The following is a 13293-nucleotide window of genomic DNA, read 5'->3' as shown; positions in this document are numbered from 1 at the left end:
ATTATCAGTTTTTAAAACACGCAATATATTAATCAGCATCAATACGAGAAAAAGGGGCGTGTGTTTAGTTGCCCCCGCCCTCCCCCTCACCATAATACACACAAAACAATATTACATAGCTATCTAAAAATAAAAACCGGGAAAATACTCCCGGGAATTGAATTATTTTTTAAGGTCCGTTTCAAAATTTGATTATTTTTAAAACATCAAACAATCCTCAACCTTTTATTTTATTCCCCCGGAAATAAAAAAACATTAACAGGGGATTTAAATTTTTTCTTAACGTGAAACCTGTTTTGCTTTACTAGCTTTGCACTACATTTTCGGACTTAATTTTCGTTAAGGGCGTCGGTGTCCCAGTGCGCAAAAAAAACAAAAAACTAAAATAACAATTGCAAAAATGCCCTTACCGCCAAACCCCACCTTAAAATAGCCAACTTTATTTTAACCCAGCAACTCTTAAAAGGGGTTTATAAAAACTTTTTAAAAATCGACAAAACCTTCTCCGTTTATTTTTTTTTTTTGTTCCCGGGAATTTTTGGGGGTGGGGGGCACCTTAATGATCCCCTTCTTTAAAACTTTTATCGTGTAATTTTGCTTATAAAAAGATCTACGTTACAAAGTTAATTTGTGACATATATAAATTAGAAAATCTGTTGAAAATTTAAAAAACCTGCTTTTTTTCAGGTAGCCCACTTATTACAATACCATATCAATGTCACAAAATTTTTGTATCCAAAATACCCTATCTAAAATGTTATATTTTTTTGTTTTTAAATATAAAAATGAATATGAATAATTTTGAATAATTTCAGGACTTTCACTTTGGAAAACCGGATTTGGGGAAGCTTTAAAAGCAAAATTTAGAACACCACGCAGGATTTAAATTTTCCCTCTCTTTGCACCTCCCCACCACTAGAGGGAAAACACCCTTTACGGAAACACTAGGGGTTGCAGATGAAAGAATATGGGGGCCAAAACCGCTAAAAACTAAATTAATATCTATTTCTCGGCAACAGAAAAAAAGGGCAGATAGATAGGCTTGATTTAAAGTCGTGTGCTATTAATTCAAACATTTGCAAAAAACTGTTGTAAACAACACTGCATATGGCCTGAAAAGGACCGGGGGATGAGGGCCCCCGTCTCGCTGCTGGGGGATTACCTAAACCCCCCACCAAACACACCCCCAAAAAGACGTTGCGTGTGTTACCTGTAAAGATGAAGACTTGCATCATAGGTCTATATAGCCCGGGTACCCGCAAGTCCGTTTTAGGGGAAAAATATTGTCTGTGTCTATCAGTTAAAATGCTAGCGAGACAACAAACGAGCTTCAGCACACTTCTGGGGAACTGAAGAAAAGCACTGGGATCTAAAAAGTTATCCCCCGAAGATTATCTCTGACGGGCAAATTTGCTACAACAGAGCAAAAAAGCAATACCATATACAAAAACTGAGAAAACAGAAGAGCAAATGAAAACCTTTTTCACAACAGGGTCTCAAACTGCGGCCCGCGGGCCCCCCCCCTCAAACAATATTTCGCCCCCACCCAATAGAAAGTTTAATGTTAAAGGCCCGCGAGTTTTATACGAATGGGACTTTTTTAGGGGTTTTGCTAACTGTATAATATCAGTCCTATTGGGGTTTTTGAACGGAAAAAAACCTACCCAAACACGTGGGGGAATTGCTCCGGGGGGGGCAGCCCCAAAAAACACACCCAAACCCCAGGGGGACAAAAAAAGCGGAAAAGGAACGCAAACACAAACTTCCCCAACCACAGGTGCACCAATAAAATTTTCCCCACCCCCAAAACACCCCCCCTCAAAGGAAATTTTACCAAACTTTTTCAAAAAAGGGGAACAATATTTTTTTTAAACCAATCCCGCCCGTGTTTATTTGCCAAAAAGTTGCGTGCCCAAATAAAAAATTAAAACGTCATTACACAACTAGACTCGGGGGATAGCAAAATACCAGGGATAGAGACCCAACCGGTTCTAATTTTAAAAAACATATCTACTGAGGCAACAAGTTTTTTTTAAAAAACAACCAAAAAGATGCAGCAGTCAAGCTACTACGTGGTTTTGAGTATTGCTAAAGCAGAAACCTTCACAGGGGGGCACCTTTTTCTCCAACACCGGGCAGAGAGCATTTCTACCTTCAATGACATTTATACAACTGTGGAAAAAGCAAAAATTTTCATTTACTCAGTCGCCTTGTGAACCACAACTCACGACACCCCCACTCGAAAATCATGCCGGTTTTGATGAAAATTTTTAAGTCTAGAGGATTCTCACATGATTCCAATGCAGGGCCAGACCACCACTCAGGAGATATTTCACCAGCTGTGTGATGCCCTTGAGAATGCCGGTTGCCATGGAAGAGGTTTGTTGGAATAACAACCGATGGAGGGCCATCAATGACAGGGAGGAAAAATGGACTGGTGGCACTTGTTAAAATAAAACTGGAAGAGGAAGGTGTGGAGGAGGCCATTGCTCTGCACTGCATTATCCATCAGCAGGCTCTTTGCAGCAAATGCCTGAAGTTTGACAATGTGATGTCTTTCGTTGTGAAATGCATCAACCAGATCAGATCCAGGGGCTTAAAGCACAGAAGGTTCCGTGCTTTTTTTTTTTTTAGAGGAAATGGAGTCAGAATATGGGATGTGCTCTACTTCACCGAGGTACGTTGGCTCAGCAGGGGAAACATGTTGAAGAGATTTTTGAGTGAGAGCGGAAGTGAAAGCCTTCATGGAGAAAGATGGGGTTGCTGTTCCTGTGCTAAGTGATCCCAAATGGCTCATGGACTTAGCTTTTTTGTTGATATCACACATGAGCTTAATGTACTGAACAAGAAGTTACAAGGCCAGGGGCAAGTTGTTAGTGCTGCCTATGACAACGTGAGAGCATTCTCTACAAAACTTATGTTATGGAAAGCCCAGCTTTCTCAGACAAACCTTTGCCATTTTCCAGCATGCAAGGAACTCATGGATGCAGGCACACCATTCAGTGGTGAAGAGTATGTGGATGTCATTTTGAAGCTACAGGAGGAATTTGATCACAGATTTGCAGACTTCAAGACGCACAGAGCCACATTTCAAATTTTTGCGGACTCCTTCTCCTTTGATGTGCAAGATGCCCCTCCTGTGCTTCAAATGGAGCTCATTAACCTTCAGTGCAACTCTGAACTCAAAGCCAAGTTCAGGGAGGTGAGTGGAAAAGCAGACAAGCTCGGGCAATTTTTGAGAGAATTGCTTCCCTGAGCTTTCACGAATGTTCAAGCGGACCATGTGTCTTTTTGGGAGCACATGCTTGTGCGAAAAGCTCTTCTCTACGTTGAACTTCAATAAGTCCAAGTACAGGTCCAGACTTACTGATGAGCATCTTCAAGCCCTACTGAGGGTCTCAACTGCTTCATCCCTGCTTAAGCCAAATGTGGCTCGGCTATGTGAGAGGAAGCGCTGCCAGATCTCTAGCAGCAAGAAGTGGGCAGAAGAAGCCCTGTTCAGAACAGTTTATGTTCAATGTTCCATTCATGTTCAGAAAGTTAAATGTTAAAGAACTGTTAATACAGATATTTGAATCTGAATAATAATAATTACATTTCTCTAGTCAGCAACTATATGTGGTTTCTTCAGTCTTCTATATCTGCTGTTTATTATTATTATTATTATTATTATTACGGATTGATTTGTTTTTTTCTTATGAATTTGTTAATTAATTTTTTCATCTTATTTTGTGTTAAAAAATAAAAATAAAGACATTTGATAACATTGGAATGTTTTTTAGTACTTTTCTTGAGGGAAACCTGATGCGGCCCAGCCTCACCCAGATTCTACCTCTAACGGCCCCCGGGTAAATTGAGTTTGAGACCCCTGATCTACAAGGTTAGATGCCAAAAATAAATATAAAATCAGAATCAGAAGTACTTTATTTATCCCAAACTGGGGATGTTTTGCGTTGCAGCAGCGAAATACTAAGAAGCAAAAACAAATATAAATAATTAGAACTAAAAAATAATGAAGTAAAAATGAAAATGAAATACACAAATGTACAAAAAGGCAATAACAATATAGTGTAAATGCACAATGTTAAGTGTGAAGGAGTGCATGCTAAGTCCAGTTTACAGAGAGGCTATGGAGCAGTGAGTTGTCTGCCAACCAGAGGGGTATTATTGTACAGAGTTATTGCAGTGGGCAGGAATGTTCTCCTGTACCTGTCCTTGTGACAGCGGAGCTGGAGCAGTCTCTTGGAGAAGGAGCTGCGCTGTCTGTCCAGCTGCAGGTGGAGAGGGTGGGTGGGGTTATCCATGATGGACAACAGTTTGTTCAGGGTCCTCATCTCCACCACAGCCTCAAAATTGTCCAGTTTGATGCCGATGACAGAGCCAGCTTTCCGGATCAGTTTATTGATTCTGCTGGTGTCACCGGCTCTGATACTGCCCCCCCAGCAGACGGCAGCAAAGAAGAGTGCATTAGCCACAACAAACTGGTTAAAGATCTCCAACATCTTGCTGCACACGTTGAAGGATCTCAGATTCCTCAGGAAATAGAGTCGGCTCATCCCCTTCTTGTACACAGCGTCAGTGTTGGCCCTCCAGTTCAGTCCATTGTCTAGGTGCACACCAAGGTACTTGTGATCCTCCACCACAGCTACATCCTCACTCAGAATGCACAGGGGCAGTGAGGACGTCCTCTTCTTCCTGAAGTCAATGACCATCTCTCTGGTCTTGGCCACATTCAGAAGCAGATGATTTTTCCCCGTCCACTACACAAAATTATCCACCAGCCCTCTGTACTCCTCCTCCCGTCCATCCCTTATACACCCTACCACTGCAGAGTCATCTGAAAATGAGGTGGCAGGTGGCATGATGAACAGGAAAGGAGACAGCACAGTCCGCTGAGGGGCTCCTGTACTGCCAACCACCACATCACAAGACGTGTTGTTGTTATTGTAAATATTTTTTCTCTTTTTGCACTATTTTATTTATCTTATTTGCACCATGTATGTTGAGTTGTTGGAGGAGCATGGGACATAACATTTTCATTGCCAACATATACGTTGTATATGCTGTGCATATGACCAATAAAACCTTGAAACCTTGGAGTTACCTTACTTAAAAAATAAAATAAAACTGAGAGCTACCGGCCGATAGTCATTGGGCCCCAAGCAGGACCTCTTCCACAGCACTGGAATGGTCTCCGGGTGCAGGCTCAGGTTGAACAGGTGCTGAAGAACCGGAGACAGCTGGCTGGCGCAGGTCTTCAGAACCCTGGGGCTGATGCCTGCAGATTTGCCATGGTGTATTTTCTCCAGCCGTCTCTTCACCTGGCCTGTGGTTACAGTGGGGCAGGGGAGGGGGTTTGATGTCTCGGGTAGCAGGGAGGGACGTCAGAGGTGAGAAAGTAGAGTTCAGAGTGTTCAACAGTGATGGAGGGGTCAGAGGCACGGAGAGCAGTGGGTGGATGTTGAAGTCCGGATACTCATCTCTGTGGTGGAGGTGAGGTGTGAAGTGGAGGAGACAGCAGCGGGGGCGGGGGGGCTGAACCTATTGAAGAAGGTGTTCAGCTTGTTAGCCCTCTCCAGAGTGCCGGTCGTCAGTCTCTCTCTCCCCTTGAACCCCGTGATGGCCTCCATTCCAGTCCACACATCCTTGCTATTGTTCTGCTGAAGCTTGGCCTCCAGCTTCTTTATGTAGGAATCCTTGCTCTTCCTCAGCTTGGCCCTCAGGTCGTGCTGGATGCTCCTCAGCAATGATTTGTCCCTAGACTTGAAAGCTTCCTTCTTGTTTAAAAGCTGCTTCAGGTCACTTGTAATCCAGGGTTTATTATTCGGAAAGCAGTGCATCCTAAAAGATGCATCCCCTATTATCAAAGCAGTATATCAAAATGGTTACAGATGTACAGTAAATGAAACTTTGTTAGTAAATTGAGATTACGTTAACTGAAGAATGTGCAACTTCCAGTTTAAACAGATCTGATGTCTTGTGTATTTTAACTGCAGTAATACTATTTATGTAAGTTAAAAGTACTGGTTGACCCTCTCAGTGCAGGTAGCAATGTTTGATATGTCAAAAGCAGGACAGACAACAGAAGGATCCGTAGCACCCTCAAATGGAGGAGCAAGTTAACTCCGTGGATATTATTTTCATTTCACATGTTATCAGGGGAGAGCGCGAACGCAGTCCCCCACTACCACAAATTATGCAATCGAGATTCCCACATTTGGGGAATTCGCAGAGGTCAGCTCAGCCGGAGTGCAATGGCCAAGCCTCGCCCTGGGTGAACCACCTTCTTGATCATGGTATCTCCCTTGCCAGGTAAGTATGAGTTGTACACGCTCCTGGCAGGCGACTGATTCACAGACACACCACATTCACTCAGGGGGCAGAAACTGTACAAATAACCAAAAACCGGAGATTAGAAGTGGGTGAGAATATTTAGGAATGTATACAGAACAAACTCTTTTGTTTTAAGGCTAAACGGACTATTTTCTCTTTAAAATGTGCCTCATTTCCCATGATGCATTGCTGCATTTCCATATCAACGGCAGATCTAAAATAACCAGTTTCCTCAGTTTTACCTCCAAAAAATGTGCAACAGCCTGACAGCAAAGTTAAATGAGGCTGAAATAGATCATACTGCAATAAGGAAGATCCACATTAGAAGCTCAGAGGATAGAATAACACCGTTTTGTTTCTCTCATTCAAATTACAACCACTTCCTGTTTCTTTGTTTAGGACTGAGGACAGCCGGAAGACACTGCCATCTATTGGTCTGGAGGGGGATCAACACTGGCTGTTTTCAAATCTTTACAAAAGCAGAACAGCTAAATTAAAAACTGCAGCATTAAAAAGGACCATGTAGCTAATACAACATCACTAAATAACATTTAGAAAACTGAACATGGTGACTTTCATTTAAGTGATGATTTATAGCAGGACTGATACAATAGATTGAATTGCTTTTGGCCGTGTAGGCTAATTATTATATTTCAATATTTGTAGTAGGTCTCTCTGTGCACCGGTAACAGCAAGAACATAAAGTGAACACTTACACAATGGTGCCTGGGCTCTGAAAGTAGGAGTGTTTCTTGGGGTTTCTGCAGCACTATAGCAATGAATCCAAGCAACATTTAATCAAATGAATAAGCCTGATGACTGACAAATAATTGAGTGTTTAGAAGTTAGTTTTAAATGTTGAAAGGACAGTGAACTCAGCACGGTTAACAACCTCGTCGTCTACAGAGAGAGATAGGTACTTTATTGATCCCAATTTGGGACATTTTTATACTGCAGCAGCTCAATAAATAAAATAGCAATAACAACAACTGTATAAAATATACATACAAAATGAACACAAAATGAAATGAAAAATAAACACAGATATAAGCAGTACTGTAAAGTAGGATATTGTATATACCTTCGGTGTTGGAGGAACGGAATATTAAATAGGATCTAAATGTGAAATGAACAGCGTTCAAGTCCAGTAGTGCAGTAGAGCGATGCCTGGTCATGTCACACAATGTAGACCAATCAAAACTTAAAACCCCAAAAAAATCTAATTTACCATCAGTGAAGAATGTGCAACTTCCAGTTTAAACAGATCTTATGTCTTGTGTTTTATAACTGCAGTAACACTTTTCATATCTGTTAGAAGTACTGGTTAACCCTCTCAGTGCAGATAGTAATGTGTGATCTGTCAAAGGCAGGACAGACAACAGAAGGAGCTGTAGCACCCTCAGGTGGGGAAAGAGGTGAACTCCATGATATTATTTTCATTTCACATGTTATCAGGGGAGAGCGCGAACGCAGTCCCCCACTACCACAAATTATGCAGTCGAGATTCCCACATTTGGGGAATTCGCAGAGGTCAGCTCAACCGGAGTGCAATGGCCAAGCCTCGCCCTGGGTGAACCACCTTCTTGATCATGGTATCTCCCCTGCCAGGTAAGTATGAGTTGTACACGCTCCTGGCAGGCGACTCATTCACAGACACACCACATTCACTCAGGGGGCAGAAACTGTACACATAACCAAAACCGGACATTAGAAGTGGGTGAAAATATTTAGGAATCTATACAGAACAAACTCTTTTGTTTTAAGGCTAAACGGACTATTTTCTCTTTAAAATGTGCCTCATCTCCCATGATGCAATGCTGCATTTCCATATCAATGGCAGATCTAAAATAACCAGTTTCCTCAGTTTTACCTCCAAAAAATGTGCAACAGCCTGACAGCAAAGTTAAATGAGGCTGAAATAGATCATACTGCAATAAGGAAGATCCACATTAGAAGCTCAGAGGAAAGAATAACACCGTTTTGTTTCTCATATTGAAATTACAACCACTTCCTGTTTCTTTGTTTAGGACTGGGGACAGCCGGAAGACACTGCCAACTATTGGTCTGGAAGGGGAATCAACACTGGCTGTTTTCAAATGAAACATACAACTAATTTAGCAATGAAGCCCAACAAAACGTTCATCTAATTAATATGCTGACGGAAATGAATGTTTAGAAAGTTATATTTTAAATGTTGAAAGGGCAGTAAAGCACGTTTAAGAACCTACTTGCCTACAGAGCGATGCCTGGTCATATCACACACTGTCATTGAGGAATATGCAACTTTCAGTTTAAACTGATCTTATGTCTTGTGTATTATTACTGCATAAATAACACTTATATCAGTTAAAAATAATGGTAAGTCCTCTCAGGGCAGGTAGAAAACGTTTGATCTGTCAAAGGCAGGACAGACAACAGAAGGAGCTATTTTAGCCTCTGGTGGAGAAACAAGTAAACTCCATGAATTCTATTTTGTTTCACTCTTTCAAGTTATAACCACTTCCTGAGAGTACAAATATTCTGGATTCAGCTTTATATTTACACTACATAACTTGAGTGGTCTCAATCTTAGCATTTAACACCTGACAAGCACTTTCCCCAAAATGTCAAACTATTCCTTTAAAAATGAGATGCACACAAAAACAACAAAAGAAACGTAGACACAGACATTGCTATCATACCTGCTTTGCAGACATCCATGATTTTAAGCCACATTGTCTCCCTCTGTCAATCAGTCCAGATGACTAAAGCCGGAAACTGCATCGCCTATTTCTTTAGTGTCCACTAGAAAGACAGAGTAAACAAAGTAAAGAAAGACAGTTACAGGAGATCTTTCAGTTGCATTTCAATGATCTTTAATTAGAGAGTGATCAGAACTGGAGCAACCACATACAGATATAAAAAGCCTGGAAAAGGAAATTCCAATTTATAATTTCCTATGTATTAGAAAATACAGGCGCTATATTATAATACGTGCCAGTATTTACATACACAGTAAATGTTTGTCGATTTCATGAGACTTGGCAACACTTGATTTGAAGATAAAACCCCAAGTTTACCTGCGTAAACAATGCAGCAGATTCCTTCGCTAAATTCCTGTTTAAGCTCTGAGTTATTACCTAAAACTAAGAACATTTTACTGAAGTACCATACTTTACTTATGTTCATTTTATGCTACTTTGTACTTGTACTCCACTACATGTATTACCTTGAATTTCTTTCCAGTTATTGATTATTGATCAAAAATATGATCAACACAAATAAATATTTAGTTACACCTGGATTATTTTCACATGCTACCCTGCAGCTTGATAACCGTTTCAATACATTAAGAATTAGGTTTGATAAATCCAAACCAATGATATATGATTCTGAAATGGGCCAATCAGCATAATGAATACTTTAAGTATATTTATATGCCAATACTTTTTGTAGTAAAAGTAGTAGTGTCATTTTCAAAGCAGGGCTTTTACTGATAACTATTCCTTAACTCTGTTAGTCCTACTGTTGCTGAAGTATAACATCACTGCACAAAACGCATAGTATTGCTCCAGGTACATAACATCATGGCAACAATAAATGCTAACGAAGGCCTGAAAGTTAAGAGACCACACTTCCCATTTGATTTTGACACTGAGAGGGGGGTGCACCGTTCCTGGAGGTACTGCAATACCAGGTCGATGCGTGGAGTGGACGGAGCAAGCCCCTTTTCCATCTCCCTATTCCAAAAATCAATTTAATATATGGTCCCCGGGTAGGGGACGTATCAGATATTAAACTGATAAGAACAGATACTACACTTGATCTTAGCCAAAAGGCCGAGAAGCGATAACACCACACAGTCGTGGGAGAAGACCCCTTTCTCTGCACAGTCACTCTTACTCAAGGTTTTAAAATATGTTTATATAACAAAAAACATAAAGGGGGGAGTAACAATCTACACATAACACAGTGCATAAGTAAAACGAGCACAAAACAGCAGCAAATGTCATTTTAACAAAGTAATGTGGTCGCATTTGAAGCTCCGTAGCGCTTCCTGGTCATGTGACACAGTTTAGTCCAATAGAAATGTAAAGCCTGAGCCACGTTATTAACAGTCAGGGAGAACGCTGTAACTTCCATTGTAAAACATATTGAAATTTCTTCTGAATAGACAGATAGACAGAGAAAGTCTAAAAGCATATTATAGTATTATAGAGTTGCAACACTCTGTGATGTGCCGCCAGGGCAGTCACGTGGTTCATGTGAGCCCCGATAGTTCCAAACAAACGCTGTGCTGTCATGATATTCTATGGGACAGACAGCATCGATTGCGTTATTGAATGGCAAATATTAAAGAAAACACACATCTAAGCACTTTTTCAGCTGTTATTACATTACTGCATATTTGTTAATGTCAGTTTTGCATTTGGAGAGGCAGGGTGACAACGGAAAGCTGTGTATTACTTAGGTTAGTTTTACATTTTTGGGGAAAAGCTTAGTGTTCATGTTAGCATGGGTCTCACTACTGGCTTTAGTAGTTCCAACTTAACTTTTCCTTTCCATATCATTCTTCTGATGATAGACGTCTTATGATTTTCATTTTAACGTAACTGGGCTGTTTTATTGATTCGTGATTTTGCTTATAAATTCCGATTCAACCATTAGCCTACCATCGTGGTAGAGCTAAGAGGTTTGCTGTGGTCCGTTCAGCATTCGCCTAGCTCAGTTGTTCTGATGAAAGTGACCACCCCCAGGACCACAACACGAACATGATCATGAATATAAGAATATAATTTTAACATTAAGCTATACACATATTATCAAAACAATACAAATGAATTAACGTTTGTATGTTTAGGGTCTATAGTGAGTATAATAAGTGCAGTCATCAAGATTTTTCTTAGCTGTAACTCAACAAAGTAACTTTAGCAATTAACTATTATAACAAAACACTTGTTACTCCAGTTACAGCTATTGAGACATCAATGTCTGATAAAAATGAAGGTTTTGCTGTGTGTGATCAAGAAAAACTAAAACCAGGGGCAGGTGATCCATGACACCGCAACCATAAATAAACCTAATAAAACAAAAACAAAAAGCAGATGAGAGCGCTGTTCTTCTGGAATTAAAAGAATTTAACAACAAAACTAAAAGGTGGGATATGGTGGGGCAAAGTCAGGAGCAAGAAGAACAATTGCTCTAAAACAGTTAACACGGAACAGTACAAAAAACGTAGTACAGTAAGTCAACATAATGAAAAGTTAGTATATCCCAAAATTCATTATTAATCACAAACACCACCTTATTTCTACTAGTGCTAGCAGTTAATCTTATATCATACACAAAGCCAACTAACAATGGCTGACACAATCAGGTTCAGCAGATAAAAGCAAAAGCCCAAAATCAAAAACCATCATCGCATAGAATAACAGGCAAAGTCCTTCTCAGTCTGCTCCAGGTTTAGTTAAACTGCCCTTTATTTGAAATAGCCATAAAAAAAATCTGGAGATGTGGAGTGGAGAAGTGGAGATGAAACCATTAGATCTTAAATCAAAGAATGTAGCGTGTACTACAGCTGAGGTTAAAAGAGAACAGCTACTAGAGTGTCGTGCTTAAAATACATTTTACGCAAGAAAAAGAAAAAGAAAGCCAAGAAATATAATTTCTCTATAAAATGATCTTGACTTAAAATGTTCAGAAAAAAAACATTCAACAGAAACGTAAAGTCACCTTGCAGAGTCCAACCACGTGCGTAGCCCAACTTGGATTAGCTTTTTCCACTAGTTAAATTAGTTCCATTTGATATTACTCTATATTTTTTTAATATCACACTTAAAAAAGGCATGGTGCACACAATTTGAAACCATAAGTCAAACTGAGTAATATCTAAGTTACTGTAAAAGCCATTTATTAGAGATGCTAATTAAGCACGTTTTACACTAGCATACCAGTGGACGTCTATGACGTCACCGTCGCCATCTTGTTAGCGATGTCCTGAAGCGCTCACCTACGATATTCTATTATGCGATCCTTCCGAGGTTTATCAGTTATTAAACACGCAATAGTATTAATGCAGCATCAATGACTGAGAAGTAGAGGCGGTGTGTTTAGTATGTAACTCCACGCGTCCTTCTCCCTCTACTCATATATACACACACAATACAATATTAGCTATATGCTATCTAAAAATAACATCCGGTAATACTACCGGAATTGGAATTATTTTTTAAGGTTCCGTTTCAATATATTGATTATTTCTTACAACAGTAGCAAACATATCCATCAACCTCTTATTCTTACGTTTCCGGTTATAACAAAACATTAACATGGGACTTAAATTACTTTCTTAACGTGTACGCTGCCTTGCAGTTAGCTAGCTTTGTCACTAGCATGCTTCGGACTTAAGACTTCGGCTTAATTGGCGTTGCTGGATGTCCTCAGTTGCGCAAAAATAACAAAAAACTATTAAATAACAAGTTGCAAAAATGCCCTTACCGTCCGAAACCCCACCTATATAATATGTCCAACGTTTATGATTAAGCCCAGCAACTCTTCAAAGGGTTTATGAAACCGTTTTAAGTGCGACACACCTTGCTCCGTTGATTATTTATTTTTTCTTGTTCATCCGGGAACTTTTGGGTGGTGGGTGGGGTCTGATCCTTAATGATCTCCTTCATTAAAACGTTTATCTGTGTCGTAATTTTGCTTATAAATAAAGTATGCCTACTGTTACAAAGTTAATTTGTGGCACATATATGAATTAGTAAATGCTGTTGTAAATTAAACGAAACCTGCGTTGTTATTCAGGTAGTCCACTTATTACAATACCATATCAATGTCACATAACTTTGTATCCAAAATACCCTATCTAAAATGTGTATATTTTATTGTTTTTAAATATAATAATGAATATGGAATAACTTGAAAAAGTTCAGGGACTTCACTTTGAGAAACTCTGGATTTATGGGAAAGCTTTAA

At 39.8% G+C, this 13293-nt stretch overlaps 1 long non-coding RNA gene and 3 other non-coding genes across 5 annotated transcripts; all 4 read right to left on the bottom strand.

Moving 5' to 3' along the window:
- Window positions 1-6156: 6156 nt before the first annotated feature.
- Window positions 6157-6320, bottom strand: LOC134876363 (U1 spliceosomal RNA). The gene has a single exon (XR_010167411.1). It is a non-coding gene; the product is annotated as a U1 spliceosomal RNA (small nuclear RNA).
- A 389-nt stretch (window positions 6321-6709) lies between these two features.
- LOC134875688 (uncharacterized) lies at window positions 6710-12906 on the bottom strand. Of its 2 annotated transcripts, none has more exons than XR_010167259.1 (3): window positions 12811-12906; window positions 9015-9117; window positions 6710-6790 (listed from the first exon to the last, which is right to left on the bottom strand). It is a non-coding gene; the product is annotated as an uncharacterized LOC134875688 (long non-coding RNA). The 2 variants fall into 2 exon arrangements; XR_010167260.1 differs by lacking the exon at window positions 6710-6790 and adding an exon at window positions 7794-8015.
- LOC134876359 (U1 spliceosomal RNA) lies at window positions 7786-7949 on the bottom strand. Its single transcript, XR_010167407.1, has one exon. It is a non-coding gene; the product is annotated as a U1 spliceosomal RNA (small nuclear RNA).
- LOC134876370 (U2 spliceosomal RNA) lies at window positions 9973-10163 on the bottom strand. The gene has a single exon (XR_010167418.1). It is a non-coding gene; the product is annotated as a U2 spliceosomal RNA (small nuclear RNA).
- Window positions 12907-13293: the final 387 nt, after the last annotated feature.

This window comes from Eleginops maclovinus, chromosome 14, assembly GCF_036324505.1.
Source record: "Eleginops maclovinus isolate JMC-PN-2008 ecotype Puerto Natales chromosome 14, JC_Emac_rtc_rv5, whole genome shotgun sequence".
NCBI lineage: Eukaryota > Metazoa > Chordata > Actinopteri > Perciformes > Eleginopidae > Eleginops > Eleginops maclovinus.
This window is presented reverse-complemented; position numbering and strand designations above follow the sequence as displayed.